General features: G+C 34.3%; 1 protein-coding gene and 1 pseudogene across 2 annotated transcripts in view; both read left to right on the top strand.

The window, feature by feature from the left end:
* Positions 1–21,512, top strand: part of Il1rapl1 (interleukin 1 receptor accessory protein like 1) — a 1,382,089-nt gene that overhangs the window by 328,907 nt on the left and 1,031,670 nt on the right. The window lies entirely within an intron of this gene.
* LOC110286663 (nucleophosmin pseudogene) lies at positions 11,374–12,154 on the top strand (annotated as a pseudogene).

The following is a 21,512-nucleotide window of genomic DNA, read 5'->3' on the forward strand; positions in this document are numbered from 1 at the left end:
ATATATTTAATATGCATCACCTGAAATTATTTTTATATAATTTAAAGGTAATCACAATTTTAGAGATGAAACAGTTTTTAAATCATGGTTGAAAGGGCTGTGGGGATATGTTTATTCCCACCCCCCAGAGATTCTGAACAAATTGTGTTGTGTATTTATTACTTAATTGAAGCCTGTCATAAGATCTGGTGCAAAATTATCCACTGTAGTATCACGACAGAGCTTAAGACTTCTCAGATTACATATGTCAGGGTTGTGGATTATAGACATTCATATTGTAATGCATAAATAACAGTGAAAAGAATTTATGAAAGCTTATGATCATTTGTGAAAACCAAACTTGGTTCTCTACTAGTAGTTTTCATTCATAATTTTCTTGACTAAGCAGTCATATGTAACTTGTATGTACAACCAATTAAAAAATAATTAACAAGCATTGATGTCGAAGATTTACAAGGTGATTTTTGACTAAATATATATACATATATATATATATATATATATATATATATATATATATATTTATACTTATATAAATGTTATAGAAACATTATTTCATGCCAATGAAAAATATTATTTGCAAATGACAACATTTTCCAAGAAAATAATAAACATGAGGTCTGAAAATGTAATTTCACTAGTCCTATAGTTACAGAATTATGCTGCAGAATACAAAGAGAGCCAATTTAAACAGGATTATATTAAAGAAGAGGAATAAGATTCTATGAGCCAGAGGGGTCGAGGACGCCAGGAGAACACAACCCACAAAATCAACTAAGCGTGGATCGTAAGGGCTCTTAGAGACTGGCAGTCACAGAAACTGCATGTGTCTGCTCTAGTGCTCTGTATCTATTTTATGGTTGTTAGCTTGTTTTTTTTTGTTGTTTCTTTGTTTGTTTGGTTTTTTTTTGGGGGGGGGAACTCTTAAAAGAGAGAGTGTATGTGTCTCTGACTTTTGTCTGAACTTGGGACCTTTATCCTCTTACCTTATCCTCTGCCTTGTCCAGCCTTGAAATAAGTGTTATATATTATTGGGTCTTAGTGTATCTTGTTTGGCTGAGTTTGGTTGATATTCCTGGGAGACCTGCTGTTTTCTGAAGGGAAGTAAAGAAGGATCTGGAAAATGCTGGAGGTGGTGGAGGGGGACTGGGAGGAAAGTAGAGAGGAAGAGCATACTGTAGTCAGAATGTATTATATGGAAGAATGTGTGTGTGTGTGTGTGTGTGTGTGTGTGTGTGTGTGTGTGTGTATGCTGTCCTGAACTATAAGAATATAATTTTTTCAAATCATTGAAATTTGTTTTAAAATCTTTTTTGCCTAGTAATATTAAACAAAACAAAATAGACTATAGCAATTACATATGAAACTATATAACTTATAGATGCATCAAAAATATTAATCAAAAACCATAAGCAGATTATACATAATGTAATACAGCATAATTAACTTGACTGCATATATGTAATGATACAAACAAGTGTGTTGAATTGTTAAATTGGACAACATTGTTACAAACATACATTTGCATGTTTTTCTAAAAGGTAGCTCTTTTGAGGATATATCTCGAGTTGCTCAATTATAAACTACATAACATTGAGAAACTAACAGAACTAATAATAGATGCATTTTCTTCCCATTAGTACTGTAAAAAGGTGTTAATTTTTCTGCATCATTGCTAACACTTGTGACTTTTTTTTACTATAGTCACCTTTGTTTTATGAAAAGTTATGCCCTTGTAGTCTTAATTTTTCATTTCTTGATTCTCTAATAATACTAAATCAAATTTTAATGTATTTAATATTTATTTGCATGTTTTATTTGAAGATACATTCATTTTATCTATGGTCATTTTAAAATTTAATTGCATACTTACCAAATTTTCAGATTTCTTTTTTTTTTTTTGCCTTAAAAATATTTTTGTGAGTTCTCTGAGAACTTGCTTTGTATTCACCCTCTCTCCTCCAACTCTTCCAGTATCCACATCTCTTTCCTAGCCATCCAAGTTTGTGTGCTGTAAAAGAATGTTTTCAAAACCAATCAAAACCAGTATGTACTGCCCAAATGTATTTAAATGCGTCACCTTCCACTACTAGAGAGAGATTAAGTTACTAGGAGATGTAGTCTTAAATAAAGTGGAAATTCTCTCTCCCTAAAGTATCAATTGCTAATAACTCCACAGCTAAAAAAGGTAGACTTTGTATCTACCTCCTATTTCCAAGCTGGGACTTTTTTATGTACTGAACTACACATGCATTATGAATGTTATTGCAACTCCTGTGAGGTCATATGTGCAGCTATGTATATATGTCCACAAGACAGCATTTCCCTATAATTATCTACATCCTCTTGCTCTTACACTCTTACACTCTTTCTGCACCTGCTTCTTTTATCTCTGAGCAGGGGACATGTGATTATATGTTCTGTTTAGGGCTGAGCACACTGTAGAATTTTACTCTTTTCTTTTGAGCAGTTGTAAGTTTCTGTCTTAATTACAGTCTACTAAAAACAGAAGCTTTTCAGATGAGTGTTGAGAGATGTATTGATCTATTGCAGAGCAATGACCCATTAGGAGAATGTTTAATACTGTGTCTATTTATTAGAATATTAGTAATGAGATTCTTTTTAGAGTCAGTGATTTGTCTATTTGTAGGTTCATGGCTCAAAAATGCTGCCACCTATAGGATTCATGTAGAGTGTTTCAAATTTGCAATTTATAAAATAGTTACTACCATTTTAAAAATATTTATTGTTAGTACTGTGAGAATTTGATACAGCATGATTTGTATTCATCCCTTCTCATCTAACTCTTCTGGCAGCCACATCTCTTCCATTCCGAATGAACAACATTCAGGCCACTATTATACCAGTCAGAGGGCATGCTGTGCCCTACCAGTAATTACTGTAATTCACAGGTTCATGGTTGGGTGAAACTAATGATTGTTTTTCTCTTCCAGTAGTATGCATAGCATCTTCCAGAATGATGAAAACTAACAAGTAAGGATTTACTTCCTGGTCAGAACCAGCTTGACTTCTCCAAGTTGTAAGACTTAAGTGTGTGGTGTCTTCAGCAATAGGGTCTTGCCACGAAGTTGTGGAAAGTAACTAAGAGCACAAACAATAGTAGTAATTTCGGAGGACATTTTTAGGACCTAATTCATTTGCAACATGGGAGAAGTTACCCATTCTTAGAACTGGTCTTTTTTGTTAGCTTCTGGTATCTAGTAGGAGGTGCTGTTGACACTTTTAACTCTATTTGTGTGTGTGTGTGTGTGTGTGTGTGTGCGCGCGCGCGCACGTATAAATATAATTTAAGAAGACTCTACAGTAATAGGTTTCTGCATGGGTTCAATTCTTTCATATTATTCATCCCTCTCAAATTTTCTTTTCTACGATGCACAGCCAGCCCTATTTGACCCTATTTTATCATTTCCAGTTTCCTCTTAACCCTTTTTATTAGAGCATTCTGTCTCCCTCCCCTGAACTTTCCTTCAAATGCCCTGCAGTAATTCTTTTTCGTTTGTAAATATTTGAAATACTTATACATTCAGGAAATCATTTTGTGTTATAATTTATAAATACTATTCATTGTTAAGTACTTCTGGTATTGTGCAGTAGTGTCTGGGTTTGGTGGCTGATTATGGGATAGATCCCTGGGTGGGGTAGTCTCTGGATAGTCCATCCTTTCCTCTTAGCCTCAAAGTTTGTCTCTGTAACTCCTTTCATGGGTATTTTGTTCCCAATCTAAGGAGGAACGAAGTATCCACCCATTGATCTTCCCTTTTCTTGATTTTCTTGTGTTTTGCAAATATTATCTTGGATGTTCTATGTTTCTGGGCTAATATCCACTTATCAGTAAGTGCATACCTAGTGACTTCTTTTGTGATTGGGTTACCTCACTAAGGATGATATCCTTCAGTGCCTGGCAAATACAGAAGTGGATGCTCACAGTCATCTATAAGATGGAACACAGGGCCCCCAGTGGAGAAGCTAGAGAAAGCACCCAAGGAGCTGAAGGGGTCTGCAACCATATAGGTAGAACAACAATATGAAGTAACCAGTACCCCCAGAGCTCATATCTCTAGCTGCATAGGTAGCAGAAGATGGCCTAGTTGACCATCACTGGGAAGAGAGGCCCCTTGGTATTGCAAACTTTATATGCCCCAATAGAGGGGAATGCCAGGGCCAAGAAGTGGGAGTGGGTGGGTAGGGGAGCAGGGCAGAGGGAGGGTATAGGGAACTTTCAGGATAGCATTTGAAATGTATATAATGAAAATATCTAATTATAAAAAAAAAAACAACAAATATTTCTAAATGTTTTCCACGTATTCATTTACTTTTTTTCGCCTCTGTGAAAAGAGGCTTTCTTTACCATTCCGTGTGGAGATTATAGCTTCTATACTACTTTTCATATGACATCTGATTAGGTGCATCCATAAGCAAGAAAATTGTTAGGTAATATTACTAAGCTTGATCCTTCAGTTCCCATCACAAATCAACCAGTTGGCAAGATTAGTTTCATTTGCTAATTTATCAGCTACAACGGGGGTTTTAGAAACCTGGGCGTCTGCTCCTGGAGAAGAGGCTAAAGGCTTTCTACAGTATTAAAAAAGTTATGCTGCTCTTTAATGTCAAATGAAATTTGTTCATCTTTTAGCTTACATTGAAAATGTCTAAGAGGGTAGTAAATTAGTAGTCAGAAATCCTTCAAATGGGTATTACCAAGTAATGTTGGGCTAAGGAGTGTGAAATTGAATTTCTCTTTATTACCTTATGTCTCAAGTTCAGCAGTTTTAGATAATGTGTGATTTCGGTAAGTACTGTTATTGGAACCCAGGCAGTCCTAATGTAAAGTACAATAGATTAGGCAGTCACTAGCATGATCCTGAACCTTTGTGGATGCTTTCTTACTTAGAAACTGAAGAAAATAGGTGTTAAGTAGAGACATTTTAATCATTTTTGTTTCTGGAACATACAATAGGTGCTGAACTTGTGTTTGTTTTCCTCCTTTTCTCAGCTTTTCTAGTAAATGATTTTCTGCAATTTACATATAAATGACCAAGTATAATAGGGCCATTAAATTAAGAATTCAACAAGGGCCCTCTAATACAAAGAGAACACGGTAATTCTATAAAATTAACACTCAAGGTGGTTACGTTTAACTTGATAAGAATTTAATTGTAATATTTCTAGAAACTTCCATATAATAGTGATTAATAAAGCCTGTGTGTATTTCCACTTGGTTGTTATCTGAAAATAACATTGGTATAAAATATTTTCTCCGACCCCTTATAAGTAATTGATTTAAAGTATTCATTTCCTCCAGTTTTCCTCTAACAGGCTCAGAATTTCATATTTAGCATTTATTTATTTAGAAACCATTTATCTCTGTTTCTTTACTATTTGTCAGTCTTAATTCTGAGCAATCATTCCTGAAAGTTTGCCCATTTTATATAGAAGGTTAAAGGACCAAGAAAATGGACACATACTGGAAACACAATCACTGACTCTCTGTGGAGAGAGTTGTCTTGTAATTTGTATTAAGCCTAAGATGCTAACATTAGGTAGCATATAAGATTGGAATCAGTTTTTCTTTGCATGAAGAGAGACTTAAATGTGTAAATGTAAATTGTGTTGTTCTTTTTCTAAGTTTTTCTTCTGTCTGAACAACAGAGTGATTTGGCACCTGTGCTTTACTTTTTCTGAACTTAGTACAAATTCTACATGGGCCAGAATGTAGTTTACCCTCAAATATCAAAAACAGTACTTGACTAGTTGATTGGTCCTTAATGCATTAGACCATTACAATCTTTAAATGTTGGACAAAAAGTAACCGTCGTTTGAATACAACTTTACTTGAAAGTCTGATGGAATTATAGTGTGAAAAGAAAAGGAAAATTGGCCAAGTTTGCATTTGAAGTTATCATATTAAATCAATTGAAGAGATGAGTGGAGATTCATTAGCTTGGACTTGCCACTTATGTGGAGCCATTTCTTAGGAATGATTTAAGACATTACTAGTTTTCATATGTAGAATTGAAATTCTTAACATGAGAATAAATAATAGCTTCAAATAAAATTTAACTCAGTATTGTTTTATGCTTATTTTGTTAATTTATGTATATAGCAACCAGTTATATTTTTCAGAAAAAAAGAAACCCTTTTTAGTTTACCTTATCACTAAACAATTTAATTTTCAAAAGTAGCAGGAAATGTAGTATATATATATATATATATATATATATATATATATATATATTGATATTGATATTTTCAAAAATAATTTGTTTGATCATGTTCTCTTCCTTCTCATATCCTCACACTTCTTCCTTTCTAACCACTCTTGTAACCTCTCTATCCTTATGTTATGTCTAATAAATCATTCTGAGATCCCAAGGGCCTCTCCTCCCACTGATATCCAGCTAGGCCATCTTCTACTACATAGGCAACTAGAGACACAAGTTCTAGGGGTTACTGGCTAGTTCATTTCCTTGTTCATCCTAAAGGGTTGCAGTCCCCTTCAGCTCCTTCAGTACTTTCTCTAGTTCCTCCATTGGGGACCCTGTGTTCCATCCTATAGATGACTGTGAGCATCCGCTTCTGTATTTGCCAGGCACAGGCATAGCCTCACAGGAGACAGCTATATCACGGTCTTTTCAGCAAAATCTTGTTGGCATATGCAATAGTGTCTGCATTTGGTGGCTGATTATGGGATGAATCCCTGGGTGAGGCAGTCTCTGGATGGTCCATCCTTTTGTCTTAGCTCCAAACTTTGTCTCTGCAACTCCTTCCATGGGTATTTTATTCCCTAGTCTAGGGAGGAATGAAGTATCCACGCATTGGCCTGGCTTCTTCTTGATTTTCTTCTGTTTTGGAAATTGTATCTTGGGCATTCTAAGTTTCTGGGCTAATATCCACTTATCAGTGAGTGCATATCAAGTGATTTCTTTTGTAATTGGGTTACCTCACTCAAGATAATATCTTCCAGATACATCCATTTGCCTAAGAATTTCATAAATTCATTGTTTTTAATGGCTGAGTAGTACTCCACTGTGTAAATGTACCACATTTTCTGTATCCATTCCTCTGTTGAGGGGCATCTGGGTTCTTTCTAGCTTCTGGCTATTATAAATAAGGCTGCTATGAACATAGTGGAGCATGTGTCCATCTTACCGGTTGGAACATCTTCTGGATATATGCCCAGGAGAGGTATTGCTGGATCCTCCAGTAGTACTATGTCCAATTTTCTGAGGAACTGCCAGACTGATTTTCAGAGTGGTTGTACAAGCTTGCAATCCCACCAACTATGGAGGAGTGTTCCTCTTTCTCCACATCCTCGCCAGCATCTGCTGTCACCTAAATTTTTGATCTTAGCCATTCTGACTGGTGTGAGGTGGAATCTCAGGGTTGTTTTGATTTGCATTTCCCTGATGATTAAGGATGTTGAACATTTTTTTTCAAGTGCTTCTCAGCCCTTCAGTATTCCTCAGTTGAGAATTCTTTGTTTAGCTCTGAGCACCATTTTTAATGGGGTTATTTGAATTTCTGGAGTTCAGCTTCTTGAGCTCTTTGTATATATTGGATATTAGTCCCCTATCAGAGTTAGAACTGGTAAAAATTCTTTCCGAATCTTTTGGTGACCTTTTTGTCTTATTGATATTATCTTTTGTCCTACAGAAGCTTTGCAATTTTATGAGGTCCCATTTGTCAATTCTTGATCCTATAGCACGGACCATTGCTGTTCTCTTTAGGAATTTTCCCCCTGGGCCCATATCTTTGAGGCTTTTCCCACTTTCTCCTCTATAAATTTCAGTGTCTCTGGTTTTATGTGGAGTTCTTTGATGCACTTAGAGTTGAGCTTTGTACAAGGAGCTAAGAATGGATCACTTCTCATTCTTCTACATGATAACCGCCAGTTGTGCCAGCACCATTTGTTGAAAATGTCTTTTTTCCACTGGATGGTTTTAGCTCCCTTGTCAATGATCTAGTAACCAGAAGTATGTGGGTTCATTTCTGGGTCTTCAATTCTATTCCATTGATCTACCTGTCTGTCATTGTACCAGTACCATTCAGTTTTTATGACAATTGCTCTGTAGTATAGTTTGAGGTCAGAGATGGTGATTCCACCAGAGGTTCTTTTATTGTTGAGAATAATTTTTGCTATCACAGATGAATTTGCAAATTGCCCTTTCTAACTCTGTTAAAAATTGAATTGGAATTTTGATGTGGATTGCACTGAATCTATAGACTGCTTTCGGCAAGATAGCCATTGTTACTATATTAATTCTGCCAATCCATGAGCATGGGAGGTCTTTCCATCTTCTGAGATCTTTAATTTCTTTCTTCAGAGACTTGAAGTTCTTATCGTACAGATCTTTCACTTCCTTAGTTAGACTCACACCAAATTATTTTATATTATTTTTGACTATTGTGAGAGGTGTTGTTCCCCTAATTTCTTTCTCACCCTATTTATACTTTGTGTAGAGAAAGGCCACTGATTTGTTTGAGTTAATTTTATATCCAGCTACTTCACTGAAGCTGTTTATCAGGTTTAGGAGTTCTCTGGTGGATTTTTTAGGGTCACTTATATATACTATCATATCATCTGCAAATAGTGATATTTTGACTTCTTCCTTTCCAATGTGTATCCCCTTGATCTCCTTTTGTTGTCTAATTGCTCTGGGTAGGACTTTAAGTACTATATTGAATAGGTATGGAGAAAGTGGGCAGCCTTGTCTAATCCCTGATTTTAATAGGATTGCTCCAAGTTTCCCTCCAATTAGTTTGATGTTGGCTACTGGTTTGCTGTATATTGCTTTTATTATATTTAGCTATGGGCAAATACAGAAGTGAATGCTCACAGTCATCTATTGGATGGAACACGGGGTCCTCAATGAATGAGCTAGAGAAAATACCTAAGAAGCTGAAGGGGTCTGCAGCCCTATAGGAGGAGCAACAATATGAACTAACCAGTACCCCCCCCCCCCCAGCTCCCTGGGACTAAACCACCAATCAAAGAAAACACATGGTCGGACTCATGTCTCTAGCTGTATATGTAACAGAGCATGGCCTAGTTGGCCATCAATGAGAGGAGAGTCCCTTGGTCTTGTGAAGATTCTCGACCCAGCATAGGGGAATGACAGGATGTAGGAGTAAGTAGATTGGGGAGCAGTGGGAGGGAGAAGGATCTAAGGGATTTTCAGAGAGGAAACTAGAAAAGGGGATAGCATTTGATGTGTAAATGAAGAAAATATCTAATAAAAAATTAAACTCTTAACAAAAAAAAAGGAAGAGTGGAAGAATACAATTCTCCTGGATTTGTTCCTTTTTTTAAAAAAAAAATTGTTTTAGAATTTGATTCCTTAATCCCTCTTTATAGTCCAGACTTAATTCCCCTCCCAGTCTGCCCCCTGACCTCTCCCTTTCCCATGCCTCCTCCCGGACCCCATCTCCAAGAGGATGTCCCCATCCACCATCCACCCCACCAGGCCTCCCCATTCCCTGGGGCTTAAATCTCTTGATGGTTAGGTCCATATTCTCTCACTCAGTCCAGACCCAGCAGTCCTCTGCTGTATATGTGTCAGGGGCCTCAGACCAGCTGGTGTACTCTGCCTGGTTAGTGTCTCAGTGTCTCAGAGATCTTGACCCAACAAGTAGCTGAAAGAGTCAGATGCCTGATACTAGCACCCAACCAATGGACAGAAGCCAGTAACCCCTGTGGTTGAATTGAGGAAAAGATGGAAGAAGCTGAGGAGGAGGGCAGCCCCATTCTTATGTATATTTGTGAATCAATAAAATACTAGTTAGTTCACTCACCATCAAAATTTTAGTAAAATTAATAAATTACCTCTTAAGCATAGATATATCAAATCTACTAAGTTAAATGATTTTTTCTATACCAATTAATACATTTTGATAACTTCTAATACTTCATCCTTTCTTCACTTTTTCACATATTTTCTGTTTTTTTGATACTGATATAGACAAATAAGAAGTTATATATATATTCTCAAGGATAAAGTTAGTGACATAAGTCAAATATGCATACCCCCAAATGTATTTCTAATCATTTTGTGAAATAAACAATGTTCCTACTGTTTCACATAAAACATACAAATAAAACCTAAAAGGGAAAAAATCCCAAAATAAAATAATTTTCTCTTGATGCAAACATCAATTTGGTTCAGGAAACCATCATTTTGTTTTGTGTAAAAGTATCCAGTATTTCATAATGGGACTTTATGAGTAGGTCTTCTTTTTCCCATTGAGTAAAATCCCTCTCGTTTATATTTGTTGGCTTATACAAATGTATGTTGGAGGAGAGGAGAAAGCTAGATGTCTCACCAAGTAAATTCACTTACTGCCAGGCACTTACTGCCAATCCTGATGACCTCAGTTTGATCTCTGGGAACCACATGGATAAAGAAGAAAACAAATGATCACAAATTGTCCTATGATCTGTACACCTGCTTGCATGCATACTCAGTCTAAGTAAATTGATGTAAAGTACGAATGCAATTCAGGTATTTTAAATACCTTTCCATGTGTTAATTTTGATGTCATTTCTCTGTTTTGGCTCTTTGATATAGAACGTATTAATTGGATTTTCAAATATTGACCCAGAATTACACACAAGAATAAATCCCATTAGCTCTTGGCTTATATTTAGCATGTTTATCCTGATGAATTTGGCTTGCTAATACATTGCTGAAAAAAATTTGCACATATATTTATGTGGAATATTCATCTAAAATTTTTCATTTTTGGAATATCTTTCAGTTTGTTGCTGACATTTTAAGGTAGAAAATATTTGTTTCTTTTGTTTTTTGAGCCAAATTGAAGGAGAGTTTCCTGATTTTACATTTTCAAGGTTATTAGCTATTTAATCATTTACTTAATCAGCCTGAAACTATTCATTATGTGAGTTGGGTAAGAGTATATGTCTTTCAATAAATTAGTCAATTTCAAGTGACTTTCCCAATTATTGGGATAAGTAAATATTTTTGATATTACCTACTACCCATAGTACCAGTGTCTTGTTTTCAATGGTCTTAATTTTGCTCTACATGTCTTATTGATGTATTCATTTTATTGCTTTTCTGAAGGACTAGCTTTTTTATGATGTTTGGTATTTTCTAGACTTTTAAAAAAAATATTTGTGATTTGGCGTGATTCTGTCCTGTGTGTCTGTTCTGTGGAACAGCAGGCAGTTGTTTTTCATCCAGCTTCTCTCACACCGAAGTGTGTGCCTCCACCTCATGGAAGAATCAATGGACATGGACATGAGTCCTCTTAAGCCTCAGAACTATTTTTTTTTTTTCGGCTGTGAACTAAATGTTGACAAAGACTATAATTTTAAAGTGGATAATGGTGAAAATGAGCACCAGTTATCATTAAGAATGGTCAGTTTAGGAGCAGGGGCAAAAGATGAGTTATATATCATAGAAGCAGAATGAATGAACTATGAAGGCATTCCAATGAAAGTAACACGGGCAACTTTGAAAATGTCTGTACAACCAAGTTTCCCTTGGGGACTTTGAAATTATACCACCTGTGGTCTTAAGGTCGAAGTGTGGTTTAGGGCCTTTGCACATTAGTGGACAGTACCTAGTAGTTGTAGAGGAAGATGCAGAATCTAAAGATGAAGATGAGGAAGATGTAAAACTCTTAGACATATCTGGAAAGCAATCTGCTCCTGGAGGTGGTAACAAGGTTCCACAGAAAAAAATAAAACTTGATAAAGAAGATGATGATGATGATGGAGAAGGAGAAGGAGAAGGAGAAGGAGAAGGAGAAGGAGAAGAAGAAGATTTTGATGAAAAGGAAACTAAAGAAAGTTCCCAGTGAAGAAATGTGTATGAGATACCCCAGCCAAAAATGCACAAAAACCAAAACCAAAATGGAAAATACTTAAAACCATCAATAACAAGTTCAAAGGGTCAATAGTCCTTCAAAAAACAGAAAAAAAATTTCCTAAAACCCCCAAAAGGACCTAGTTCTGTAGAAGACATTAAGGCAAAAATGCAAGCAAGTATAGAAAAAGGTGGTTTTCTTCCCAAAGTGAAAGGCCAAGTTCATTAATTATGTGAAGAATTGTTTCCAGATGACTGACCAGGAGGCTATTAAAGATCTCTGGCAGTGGAAGAAGTCTCTTTAACAATATGAACTAACCACTACCCCCAGAGCTCTTGACTATAGCTACATATGTAGCAGAAGATGGCCTAGTCTGCCATCATTGGGAAGAGAGGCCCCTTGGTCTTGGAAACTTTATATGCCCCAGTACAGGGGAAATACCAGGGCCAAAAAGTGGGAGTGGGTGGGAAGGGGAGTAGGGTGGGGGAAGGGTATAGGGAACTTTCGGAATAGCATTTGAAATGTAAATGAAAAAAATCTAATAAAAAGAAGAGTACAAACAAAATCTGAAAAGAAAAAAAGAAAAAGAAAGTTGTTTAAACAGTTTGAAATATTCTGTCTTACTTCATTTCTGTAATAGTTGATATCTGGCTGTCCTTTTTATAATACAAAGTGCGAACTTTCCTTACGGTGTTTGATAAATGTTGTCCAGGTTCAATTGCCAAGAATGTGTGTCTAAAATGCCTGTTTAGCTTTCAAAGATGGAACTCCACCCTTTATTTGGTTTTAAGTATGTATGGAATGTTATGATAGGACATAGTAATAGTGGTGATCAGATGTGGACATGGTAGGGAGACAAAAAATATACATGTGAAATAAACTCAGTATTTTAAAAATAATTGTGTAGCCAATGCCATTGAATTTCCTTAAGCATTCCTTTTTCTCATTTCACTGATTTTTGAATAGTTCCATTATTATTTATAAATAAAAATATTTTAAATTCTCTTCAGAGTTTTGTATATATTTTATTTAGAAGTATATTATTTTAATTTTTTTAATAGAGATTTCCAAAAACCTTGTTTTTACTTTTATTTCTATTATATTAGGAAAATAACTCACACATTTTATTTTTTATTTGTTTAAGGAGTATTTTATGGCATAGAATATTGTTAGTTTTAAGAACTATTCCATGTAAGCTTGAGATGAATGTATATTCTGCTGTTGTTGAGTAAACTAATCTATAAATGTCAACTATGTCAAGCTACTTGATAATGCTCTTCTTGTCAACTATATCCTTAGTGATTTACTGCCTGCTTGCCCTATCCATTATTGAAAGATGTAACTTAAAATCTCCAACTATAATTGTAATTTTGCCTTTTTAGCCTTTTTGTCATCTGCTTTTATCTCATACATTTTAATACTATCTTATTAAGGAATATATATATATATATATATATATATATATATATACACATCTATGATATTCCTATTAGGATAATTTAGAGGCTATTATTAGAAATCTTCTTTATCTGAAATGTACATAACTATTCCAGGTTTAAAATTTAGTATCTGTATGCTTCATCACAATACTGTTCTTTATAATGAGTATAGCTTAGTCTTTATATTTTATTTTTTCCATTAATAAAATATGCTTTTATTTACATTAACAGTCACTGGTTTTACATTTTTGAAATTTATTAGTTTGTGGGTGTGAATGTATGTGTTTGTGTCTGTACATATATGGATGTAAAATTGCTCTGCTATGTTTGTGGACAGAGGAAAATTAGCAGGAGAACAAACTGAGTTTGTCAGGCGTGGTAGAAGATGAATTTATCCAATAAGTAATCATACAAGCCCAGTTGCTTTTTTTTTTTTTTTTTTGGTTTTGTTTTGTTTTGTTTTGTTTTTCCAAAACAGGGTTTCTCTGTGTAACCCTGGCTGTCCTGGAACTCACTTTGTAGACCAGGCTGTCCTTGAACTCAGAAATCCTCCTGCCTCTGCCTCCCAAGTGCTGGGATTAAAGGCGTGCACCACCACCGCCCAACACCCAGTTGCTTTTTAATTGGTGTCTATAAGTGTTAATATTTCAAGTAAACATTAGCATAATTAGATTAGTTACTATCATGCATATAGATAATTTGTATTTATTGTGTTCATTCCTTGAAAAAGGAAACAAAAGTTGTTATATTTATAATTTCCCAAGTCATACATTAATGTGTTTTTAAGGAGATGTGCATATATATTTCTGAATATGCCAATCTTGAACGTCACATCCAGCTTTATTTGCACAGAATTCATTGCCTTCCATAATCATATAAATATATCCATATAATACTTATTTGGGCAACCTTTAAATCAAACTATATGAATTTAGAAAATTATAAATTAGAGGATTTTTTAAACTCTTTTTCTATTTTTGAACATTTCAAACACTGACCCTTTTACTTTTTTCTATTTTCTTTTTTTAATGGATATTTTCTTTTCTTGTATTTCAAACGTTATCCCCTTTCCAGATTCCCTCCCCCACTCCGCAAACCCGTTTCTTCTTCTTCTATGAGGGTGTTCCTCCACCCACCCACTCCCTTCTTCCTGCCCTTGAATTCTCCTACACTGGGGCATCAAACCTTCATAGGACCAAGGGCCTCTCTTTCCATTGATGCCCAGCAAGGCCATCTTCCGCTACATATGCAGCTGGAGCCATGGGTTCCTCCATGAGTTCTTCTTGGTTGGTGATTTAGTTCCTGTGAGCTCTGGGGGGTCTGGTTGGTTAATATTATTGTTCTTCCTATTGGTTTGCAAACAGATTCCTGATACATGTTAAAATTTTTAAATCAAAAATAACTTTTGATATAATTGTTAAATGTAAACCTAGGACTCTACATCAATATTTTTATTTTATGAGTTAGTACATATTTACTTGTTTTCCACTTCATTAATGGAAAAAGTTGCAAACAGAGCTATACACTCCAATACAATGTCACAGAAGCAGGAACAAATTTACAAATCACAACTAATTTACCCTATCATATCAAAGAGCTAACTTCACTGAAGAAAATAAGATACCAGTTTTCATTTAAAGGGCAAGAAAAAGAAAGAAGGAAAGAAGGAAAAAGTAAAGAAAGAGAGAAAGAAAAGAAAAAGAGAGCGAAAGAGAGAAAGAATGGAAGAAGGAGAGAAAAAGAATGAGAGAAAAAAGTTTTTAGAATCAGTTCTACAACACATTTGGTTTTCTGTAGCAGTTTGACAGATGAGTAATGTAGATAACAGTGACTGCTTAAGTGTTCTTATGAGTAACCCTAATTCATCATTGTCTAATGGTTAATAGATTTAGAGTAGCTGTATTAAAACAACACGTGCAGTATTTTTCAAAAGAATGTAATTTGTCTTGTTTTTGTCATGTTGGCAATGGAAAATAGTTTTATTTTGATAAAGGTTACAGAATTTATTGGGAGGAGCTATCTGATGACATCAAAGGTCTTTCTCAAAGCAATTTCAGATACCAAGATTACATATTGAGGCTCACGCTTGACACAGTTGTAAACCAAAGATTTTATAGAGGCAGGATAGAATACTAATCGGCTATTTTAACCAATACAATGAATTCATAATCCTTATTGGATGAAGGTTATTCCAATACTAGATGGTAATCATTTGAAATAAAGTAACCACATGAGTTAACAAGCCTTAAGTTCAGGCAGAGGGATTTGGTTGATATTTGGTGTGGGGTGGGGTGATCTGTTAATTTCTGAATGGAAACAAGAGTGGATCTGGGGAAGAGGAATTTGTGATGAGGATGTATTGCATGATAGAATGATAGTAACCGAACTAACTCCATGAGTCTTTAATATTTCCATTACTGAATAAGTCAAGGTCAAGTTTACAGTATAGGCAGGTCAAACCAGCTACAGCGTAAAGATTTAAGTAGGACTTTCAGTCAATTATTTATTTTACAACTAAAATATTTTCCTTGAAATTATTTGTTCCATACAACAGTGTCTCATTATTTTTACCATTTCAATTCAAACAAAATCTGTACTCATATTTGATACTATAAAACCACAAACTGCACTTGTCACTAATTCATTTAACTTGCAATTAAAGAATCAACCATTCCTCCATGTTGGGCCATTTCTCTGGTACAAGTCTTCTTACTAAATTGTTCCCTCTCTGTTATTTTACAACTCATCTTTATGTTTTAGCTACACTTTTGTTGCTTTGGGGAAGTATCTGTGGGACCTTAAATAATGCCATGATATAAAATGGTCCTTTCTGCCAAGGCAGATCAACTGAATTCAATCCCAGGAAAATACATAATAAGGGGAAAACAAACAAACAAATAACCCCAAACAGCAAGTTGTCCTCCAATTGCTACCAACATACATTGGCATGGGTATATCCATGCATGCATGCATGCACACAAGATAAATTAATTAATTGATTAATATATTTGTTTTGAAATCTTTATTTTCCTAAATTTGAAAACTGCTGTGCTAATATTGTTAGGGCTTAAAAACTGAATTACATTCACAGCCTATCAAATATTTATTTTGTAAATTATATTGGGTAATGAGGATCATCACTAAAACTTTCTACATTTCCTGTTGTTTTTATTAATTCTTTCCATAAGGCAGTATGTGTAGCTATTTATATTAAAAGCAAATTTTTCATTGATTTATGTCCTACCATATTCACTTTATTTTCTATGACAGATACTTTAAAACTACTAAAAGTAACCATTTACAAGGTGATATTCAGTAGCATGGATTTCTTTTCTAATGTGGAGTTCTAAAGAACAATCTAATGATCCAAGAAGATAAGCAAAGATACTTAGCAACTAAAAATTTATTGCAAGGATAGCTTCCTAGAAGTACTTTTTAAATCAGGAGTCATGTGTATTCGACAGGTGACTATTTGACACTAGAGTGGAAAACCTGCAATACCAGAAGGGGAATGTATGCAGTCCTTTAATCCATCTGTAAATTGTCAAATTGCAAGTATAGAGACTTCGTTCTAAGTAATGCATGCTATTTCCAGTTCTAAATTGCACTTAGAATTTTAGATTGCACTTCATAATCTCAAGCTGAACAGTTGCTTGTAAAAGCTATTTCAGTTTCAATATAAGGAAGTGTTATCTCTTCCAATAAAAAGCAAGTTTCTCATTTAATGGCAGTGTTATGTATCCTGTAAGATGAATAACAACAAGGAAAATAGAGAACAAAAGGAATACTTAGGGGAAAAGGTGAGAACTTTGTCTCCAATGACTCAGATAAATGGAGATGTTTGTTTCCTTTAAACAGCTCACAGGGAAAATCTCATGAGACAGCTCTGTCTGCCTGAAGTTTTGATCTAGCTATATAATGTAAGTTTTATGTCTATAAAGTAGTGTTATCAAACAATTTGCCAACTCTCTGTTGAGAAAAACTGAATTGTAGAAATTTTGTGCATATTTATGTTGTTGATACCATCATTATTCTAATACTATACTCTGGTGTATGTTACTGAGAACTTGTAACATATTACTACTTATTTTCTACATATAAAGTTGGAAAATAGAAAAGGTGTTCAGAAGGTATTTCGAATTAAATAGAAATGACTAGTCAAACATCAATGTTTCTTTCTTTTCTTTATATTTCTTTAGTATGCTTACTACAAAATTCTGTGAAATTACAGTAAATATCTAGTGTCTGGGTTAATTCACAAAGGTGAGGTAAAGGTAAACATGTCCTTTACTCACAAAAAGGTAACTCTCAGAAATTAACATAGAAGATGAAAATAGGCCACACATTTGAAAGAACCATAAATCATTTGGAAGGTGTCAAACATTCATCAAATAGCCATCTAGTGTTGAGAAAATTTAGACAATCTCAATTTCATTATTGTAAATGATTTCCTCAGCAATTAATCTTAGACCATACCTCCAACTTCATACTTGATTTCTCATAACAAAAAGGAAATCTTGGAAAGAAAGTATTGAATAAGTTGCTTCAGAATATATTTACATATTATTTCACTCTTAAACTTTAATACTGAGACTCTACATATCTTTTAGTTCCTAGTAGTTCTAAAATGTTTGTACTTTTCATAGCACAGTTACTTATTAAATAATTTGAAGCTATAAAACACACACAAATAGCGAGTAATTTTATTTCACCAAAGTACATCGAATGAGATTGTTATAAATATTTACAGGAGTAGTTATACTGAACCAAATATGTATTATCTTATCAAGAGGTATACTTTGTATGTTCTGTGAGGATACACTCTTTATGAAATTTTCATGAATTAAATTAACCACTGGACACTGATATTGTTTGCTTCTTCTAAATTGATCAAAACTTAACATACAAAATATAAAATATGAAAATCTTTGCTTAAATTTGAAAACAGTAATTCATTATTCCTTTTTAATCATTTTTGAACAAGGTTGGCATTATGTATATCTTGGACAATATAATTGGAATAGGAAATTTACAGTGTCCAAAGCGTTCTATTTTTCCTTTGTAATTTGGCCCAGTACTAACTATACTTTTGAGAAAATTTGGTTGAAAATAAAATTGTTTTGAATATTTATAACATCCAGATACTGTTTCAGATTAATGATGGATATAAGCTGATTGATTTTTCTAAAACTACAAGAAGTAAATCCTTACTTTTTCCTCTATATGATACATGAGGTAATACAATTTACAAACAAGGTTTGATCCCAGCAGGAAGGTTTCCAAAGGTTGTGCTCTTTTCCATTGTATCATGTCTTCAGCATTTGTTCATTAACTGTAGATGGGATTATTAGATTATGTATATTATATATTTGTGGGAACTAAATGAGATACTAGATGAAAAATAATTTTCAATAAATTGATACCTTGTAAATACTCAGTTTTTTTGCATATTTTCCAAAGCTCAGTATTCAGTTTCCACTGAGAATGAAAACAATAACATTTCACCAACTTCTGAACACTATGAAGAAAAAACATTAGTTAGCTTTTAATTTAAAGTGGCTAACAAAGAACTTAGTGAAGTAAGCTACTTATCTATAAAATGAAAATATTAAATTAAAAACTACTTAAGAACATGGGCTGTTTTACAAAGGCTGGTTGTGAGTATGAATAATACCAAATTTATAGTTGTTATTAAATTGAATTGAGCTCCTACTTTTAATCAGATTAATTCATAAAACTTAGAATAATCACAGAAAGCAGAAACAGATCCTCCAAACATCTTGGTTATTGATACCAGAAATACTGTGTCAACAATGCTAGAAAATTCATTTTTTGTTGAGATCCTAGCTTTGTATTCTCTTTACTTGGAACTGTTTGGAACTTTGCACACTTGAAGTTCGTTACTGTGGACTTACATTTAATGTTTAAAATGTCAGCATAATTCAGAGGCATTTCTTCATCTGGGTTTATGATTATCATAAAGTTGTATGCTTTAAACTCAGTGGTGGGGACTACCTGTGGCATATCAACCCAAGGTAGCCTTTCATGCTTTATCTCTGTCTGCAGGAAGTGTGCCAAACAAACTTTGTAGAAAGCACCTCCAGAGTTTTTATGGGGTGCTGTCATTCATTTGACCAGAGATATTGACTAAGCTGTCTGTATTTCCAACTAAAGATGATGTCATGGAATTTGGACTGGCAAAACATAATTATAACAGCCAGGTTTTGAAGTATAAATGATATACTGAATGAAATTTTAATGATGAATTAAAGCCTAAAACTATAGCTGTATCTTCCCTCTTCTGGATTTTAAAGTTATCATTTATTTTCATTTTAAACATTTTATTATTTAAAACATTTTTACATTTAAATATATTTTGATGATATTCTTCCCCTCCCCCAAGTCCTTTCATATCATCTCCTCATCCACACCCCAGCTGTTAATTTCTTCCTCAAAAATAATTTTTAAAAAATCAATAAAACAATCTCCCTCAAAAAATCCCAAAAAACAAAATTAAAAAAAAAATCAAAAAAGGTAAAAAAAAATCAAAACAAAGTAAAACAAAACAACCAAACCAAACCACCACCACCACCACCACCACAAAACAATAACTGAATAAAAGAACACAAAGCAATTGTGGAGTCCATTACATGTTGTTCCACTACACCTGAACAAGAGGACTGCCCTGGAATGGTTGGTATACAAAGTGTCACTCCATTGCAGAAAAGTTAATCCCTCTCCTAGCAAGTATAAATGCCAGTATAGTTGGCAACATTTACCCTAGTGGCTAGGTTTTTATCCAATCACTTATTCATCAATCAGATAATCAACCAATCAATAAAACATAAGATAAATAAAAAGTATCACATTGAAGCTATATAGGACAAATCAACAGAGGGAGAAAAGCTCAAGAGGAGGAATAAATATCAGAGACTCACTTGTTTGCACGGTCAAGAATTCTAGAAAAATACTAAACTGGAAGCCATAATATATATGCAGAGGACTGAAGAGCAAAATGCAGACCTTGTGAGTTCATATGAGCTAAGTTCATGTTAATTTAAAGGGCCTCCTTTTTGTGTCCTTCATCACCTCTGGCTCTTACATGCTGCCTCCTCTTGCAGGTGGTTCCCTAATCCCTGATCTGAAGGATTTGATGGAGACCTCCCATTTAGGGCTGAATGTTCTCAGTCCCATAACTTTATGTCTAAGATCTGGCTGTGAGTCTCTATATTTAATCGCCCCTCTACTCCAGGGATATTTGCAGCCACATCTTAATTATCTTTAAATCACAGCAAAGAAGATTTGAATTTAGAGTTTTTTTTTTTTTTCTTTCTGAAAAGTCCATTTTGTTAGAGCTGTCTCTGATGATAACCACCATTGGTTTTCTATTATAAAATAGAAATATTTCATCTCTGAAGCAAGAGTTAAAGATCATAACCTCATCTGCATGTATTTTTTTGCTTGATCAAGGTTGTCTTCACTACTCTAAGGAAAAAAATGGACTTGTGAGATATGCTTTACTTCTTTTTTTTCAATTTTTTATTAGATATTTTCTTCATTTACATTTCAAATGCTATCCCGAAAGCCCCCTATACCCTTCCCCCCTGCCCTGCTCCCCTACCCACTCACTCCCAATTCTTGGCCCTGGCATTCCCCTGTACTGGGGCATATAAAGTTTGCAAGACCAAGGGGCCTCTCTTCCCAATGATGGCCGACTAGGCCATATTCTGCTACATATGCAGCGAGAGACACGAGCTCTGAGGGTATTGGTTAGTTCATATTGTTGTTCCATCTATAGGGTTGCAGACCCCTTCAGCTCCTTGCTTGCTTCTTGATACAGAAAAAGTAAAACAATATGGTGTTTCATATACAAACACACACATAGACACACACAGGAGAGACACAGAGACAGAATCAGAGAGACAGAGAAGCATAGAGAATGCCATAGATTCACTATTATTTAAAGATTTAGCAATGGAAAATATAGCACATTACATTCATTACATTTCCTATCATTATGTGTGTTTTGTTTCATATTCTAGAGATTTTTGTTTGCTTCAGTTTGGAATAAAGCTGAATATTTTATTTTTGTTTTGATTCATAGTTTGCATAATTTGTAACATTTGGACACCAAAAATATTCTAAATAGTTGAGTTTCATTTTAGTTTATACTTAATACCAACTTGAAATTTACTGAGATCTCGTAATTCTATCAATGAAATA

The sequence above is a fragment of the Mus caroli genome, unplaced genomic scaffold, assembly GCF_978045245.1.
Source record: "Mus caroli unplaced genomic scaffold, Mus_caroli_1 scaffold_5, whole genome shotgun sequence".
In the NCBI taxonomy this organism is placed as follows: Eukaryota; Metazoa; Chordata; class Mammalia; order Rodentia; family Muridae; genus Mus; species Mus caroli.